The sequence below is a fragment of the Clarias gariepinus genome, chromosome 17 (assembly GCF_024256425.1).
Source record: "Clarias gariepinus isolate MV-2021 ecotype Netherlands chromosome 17, CGAR_prim_01v2, whole genome shotgun sequence".
Classification (NCBI taxonomy): Eukaryota; Metazoa; Chordata; class Actinopteri; order Siluriformes; family Clariidae; genus Clarias; species Clarias gariepinus.
Window position 1 is genome coordinate 13,080,593 of NC_071116.1, and position 5,794 is coordinate 13,086,386.

Genomic DNA, 5,794 nt, shown 5'->3' on the forward strand with positions numbered 1-5,794 from the left:
TAGCTAAGGATAATATTACTCTTACAGTGACTGAATGCCATTTTTGAGCAAGGCAGCGAAGTTATTTTAAAGTCAAAAATAATATTTATCTAAACAGTTTTAGGTAAGTAATAAAAAATACTTTTTACATTAGCACATAATACAGTATAAATAGTAATTCATCTATATCTTTATATTTAATGTGTATATCTTCTACTCACATTTATGGATAATTGTCTATATCTCCTTAAACAAAGCTTTTCTAGCAGTATCTCATCTATTTACAGTAATAGCTACTGCACAAATTCACTGCCCATAAACTTATTAGATATTATTCACTGAACATAATTAACATTTACTTATTTAGCCTGCACTTTATAATTTGCACAATGCTATATGATGATACACTTTGTATAAACCTCAACCAATAAAAAATTGGAAAAGACGAAAAGCAGAGATTTTTTGTGAGGTACATGCACACTGGAGACCCATGTCAATGTCTAAAAAAAAACAAAAAACTTAAAATGTTTATTTTGCATAATAGCTTCCCAGTATGACCCATTACCAGTTGGTAATATATTCAAAAGAAAACCCAGTAGTGTTATAAGAGTCAGGTTTACCTTTGGTTTGTAGGAACTGCACTGCAATAATCTGTCGATAATAACCCCTAATGCTAAAACTGACCATCCTCCATTCCATAAGAATAAGATCTGGATCCACGGCATCCCTGACCAGATGACTGAGGCTGCTTAAGAGGAATAAGTGAATCCTGTTACCTGACCATCATTTATGAGGTTAATTACACAGCTGTCATTGTTTACTGTTACTTTGGATATAACTGTGATATTTCTCCTTCTGCAAGAACACAATATGCATTTAAATGTGAAGGAATAATTTACATGTAATGATAAAATACATGTAAATTAATTAGTGTTGCATATAATTTGGTCAGGCCTAAAGATAAACAGGTCCATTTATTGCCAATATATTCCTCAGAGTTTAATGCATTTGTGGGGTCCCTTTCATCCTTTTGATATTCAAAACATCTCCATTCATACAGGCAGAATGGCAGCAGGGCACCTGAATAATAATTGCACACAGGCTTCTCTGTTCACCACAGGGGCTTGGAAGGGGGCACATCGTAGCACATGAAATTCATATGCTGAACTAAATGTCATACACACAGATACAGAGGGGGAGAGAGAGAGAGAGAGAGAGAGAGAGAGGTGTCTCACAGTCTAATTATTATTAGAATTACTTTTTAAAAATAATGCATTATTATTATTATGTTTATTATTATTATTTAGACATTAATTTATATTAGACAATTATTTATTTCCTGCTAACATCCCATGCTTGAATGTGTTTAACACAAAAATACAGTTGCTAGAAGCTTTAAATAAATAATAATATAAAAACATGCATTTTATGTCAGGTATAAACTGTGATGTTTTGTTATTCCCAGTTCTGAGGCCAAAGTTACTGGAAATGCATGAGTCAGTGAGAGTCAGTAATGTCGAGAAACAGGACAAATGGCTACATGCTCATTTTTGGGCATGAAGGAAATCTTTTGTGGTTTATGACAAAGACAAAGGTGCACTTTTGCTTGATTTGTCACTTTCCTTAAGCCAAAGTAAGAGAAAGGAGCCCAGTCAAGATAGATTATAGATTGCATTTCGCTCCTTCAGCACTTTTCCAGCTTTCTCTTTTTTTTTCTTAGGAAGAAGAGGCAGTGTGACATTGCCAGCTCTTTCTCCAGATACATGCTGATCTCAGGCTTGTGTAGTGTTCGGCATAACATCCATACACAAAATATACACGCTACACAAAAGAAATGCACAATGAAACTTCTGTGTTGTACGTCACAGATTTTGATTATGTTTTCTGTATTAAAGTGGAATTCTTTGTTATGTGTTACTAAGGTTGTTTGGAAAATTGCATCCATTAAACAATATTAGTGTATAAAATATTTCATATCTCTTATGACAATCATTAACTGAATTTCAGGGCAGACATTTTTTTGTAATAAATAATATTTACTGTGCGTTATTTCTTTTTCAGGTCACTTTAATGACTACTGAGATTCAGGTTTAAATTAATGACAGGTAATCTCATCAACTTGTTTAAAAGGGACAGTGCAAGGTTTCTTTTTCTTGTTTAAATTCAAGATGGGACTCATACCCATGTCACCAGTTGGGAACATGATTTTTTGAAAAAAAGAAAAAAAAAAAAAGAAAAAATTGTGCTAAACTTCTTTAAATAAATAATTTTCTTGAATTTAAAAAAGGTCTGAAAGGCATAAAACACACACACACACACACACACACACACACCTTAACTTATGACTTTGTACTGCCACCTACTGTTCAGAAAATTACAGGGTGATACAACAGGGGAAACTTTAGAGCTCAAGGACAATGTAAGTGCTTGTGTCATAAATACCCTTTCAATATATGTGTTGCTTAAAGATCCTCTGCTGAATGCCTGGATAGTAAACTATTTCCCTACTTCAGATGAAAACTTTTCCATGCGAAATATAAACGTAGCATAAACAATTTGAAAGCATCTCATGAAGGTGTACGTGTAGTAGATGATTATTTGCATGCCTGTAAAGAAAGCAACATATTATATTACAGACTAGTTTTTAAATGGAAAAAAACTAAAATATTGTAGGCTCCTGGATTTTGCATAAAAAAATATAAAAGAGCAAGTGTGGGCAAGTTACCAGATGAACTCAACGCATATTCTCCAGCACGCTCAGCAATAAAAACAAACAAACAAACAAACAACTTAGAAGATTTTAAATTACTTGGGTTGGGTTAAAAAACTCTTTACCACATTATTAAAAACAGAAAGTATAGTGCTGAATGATCAATTTTGTGGAAGAAATGGGATTGAAACAAAATCATGAATAACCGTTATCTGAGATCACTTACATGTTTGGTGAAGTTGCCTTTGTAAAAAAAAAAAAACAAGAGAAGAACTCACAGCTATGTGAGTTCCACATGCATAATGGAAAGATAGCTCTTGTGATTGGAACTTAATATCTGAGTGGCCAGAAGAAACCCATTTATTACTGGAGCTAATCAGAAAAAAAAGGCTTAGGCATCGATACGTGGCAATAAAATGAATTCAGCTGACTAACTGAAAGTACTGAATGACCATGTTATTTAACCAATGGAACATGCATAATTTTATCAAAATTATTCTTAATATATAAAAAGTTGCTCATGGGTATTTACATTTACATTTGGGCATTTGGCAGACGCTCTTATCCAGAGCGACCTACATTTTTATCTCATTACACATCTGAGCAGTTGAGGGTTAAGGGCCTTGCTCAAGGGTATAAAGTGTTACTGAAAGAAAATATTTTATTTTAAGTGTTAATTAGAAAATAAAATATTTTATTTTAAGTATTAATTAGAAAATATTTTAAGTAACATCAGTTGTTGATTTTACTTGCCATCCTGACTATTTTACATAAGTTCTGATTTTATAATTTTATTACTAGACTTAACCAACCTGTGTCCTTTAGCACAAAAGGAGTGTGCAGTCAATTCGCTGCCACTCCTTACGCTGCTCCAATGTTTCTTAGTCCTTACTTCTGCCTGTCGTATGTGCTGTTGCTGTGTTGCTGTAGACGCTCTGCAGCTTGGGGGGTTAGTAGCTATGAGTTCGGCCTGACGTACCCATTTTTGGCATAAATGATGCTGCCTACTGTAGCATTCGTTAAGTAACAGCTGTAAAATGCTCAGAGTATGACATAAAAGTTGATGATAATGCTGCCTACTGCCTACTTTTACCAACACCAGCCAAATACAAACAGATTTTATGAATTTAAGGTGGAGGTAGGTCTGCATCAAGGATCGGCTCTGAGCCCCTTTTTGTTTTTATTTTGGTGATGGACAGGTTGGCAGATGAGGTTAGACAGAAGACTCCATGGACTATGATGTTTGCAGATGACATTGTGCTTTGTAGCGAGAGCAGGGAACAGGTTGAGGAAAATTTGGAGAGGTGGAGGTATGCTCTGGAAAGCAGAGGAATGAAGGTTAGCCGCAGCAAAACGGAAAACATGTGTGTGAATGAGAGGAACCCAAGAGGAATGGTGAGACTTCAGGGAGCAGAGGTAAAGAAGGTGCAGGACTTTAAGTACTTAGGGTCAACGGTCCAGAGCAATTGAGAGAGTGAAAAGAACGTGAAGAGGCGGGTACAGGCAGGTTGGAATGGGTGGAGAAAATGTTTAGGTGTGTTGTGCGATAAAAGAGTATCAGCGAAAATGAAAGAAAAGGTGTACAGGACAGTGGCGAGACCAGCGATGCTCTACAGTTCAGAGACTGTGGCACTGAAGAAAAGGCAGGAGGCAGAGTTGGAGGTAGCAGAGCTAAAGATGTTGAGGTTCTCCTTGGGAATGACAAGGATGGATAGGATCAAGAATGAGTTCATCCTAGGGACAAATCATGTCAGATGTTTTGGAAATAAAATCAGAGAGGCCAGATTGAGGTGGTTAGGACATGTTCAGAGGAGAGATGGTGAATATATCGGTAGAAGGATGCTGAGGTTGGAACTACCAGGCAGGAGGGCTAGAGGAAGACCAAAGAGGCGATTTATGGATGCAGTGAGAGAGGACATGAAGTTAGTTGGTGTGAGAGAAGAGGATGCAGAGGATAGGGTTAGATGGAGGCAGATAATTCGCTGTGGCGACCCCTGAAAGGGAACAGCTAAAAGACAAAGAAGATATATATATATATATATATATATATATATATATATATATATATATATATATATATATATAAGGTGACACAGTGACTTAGTGGTTACCACTGTTGCCTTGCACCTCCAGGGTCCAGGTTTGATCTCTGCCTCAGGGTCTGTGTGCATGGAGTTTGCATATTTTCCCTGTGCTGGTTTCCTCCAGTTCCCAGTTCCCCAATCTGAAGACATTTAGAATAGGCTACTTGGCATTGCAAAATTGCCTGTTGTGTGTGAATGCTGACAGAAGATCCTACCATGGTAGTAAAATTGGGAATAAATACAATAATAATCACTGCTGTCCCCCATGGTTTCTAGTTGGACTCCATCCTATTAATGGATGGATGGATATAGATGTAGATTACCAAAATTCTGGTGGCAAGTAAATTTTAGTAAAAATTTAAAGTAAATGATTATTTATTATTATTATTATTATTGACAGATACAACAACAAATAATTATAATTATAATTCCAAAATTTAAAGAATAAAAGAATAAAATACAAGATTCAGGTGCAAAAGATCCCCAGTAAACAAAACAATTAAACACTATCTAAAGAAGATATACAGCATACATCAGCAGACAAAATCAACCAACCAACAAAAAAACAATAGAGAAATTAAACTAAACGAAAAGAATTGTTTCATTGATTTAATTTGAATATCCATACAACAAATAAAGTCAGTTGCCAATGTGTTTTTGAGAGAGCGAGAGCGCGAGATTTACGTCACGTCGTGCGTTAGCTGACGCCTGAAGGAAACATTCGTATCCAGGTATCTACGCGTTACACGTTTACAAGGTGACAGCTGACCTTCTCTAGATGGCCGCCGCTTTACACCATGTGTCATGGTGGTTATACTGTACCTCCGTAGTGTTTGCCTTCCACGCTGTCAAAGAATAAGGCTGAATCCCATATATATCGCTCCCACATAACAAACACTGCGGCCGTTAGAGGCCATTACTTCGCGCCCTTTTTAGTGGACTTATCTATGGAGTAGGGAGCGATTTGGGATTGTCGTCGTCGTCACCCTGCGAAAGGCATTGTGGGCCGCTTTTCCGAATG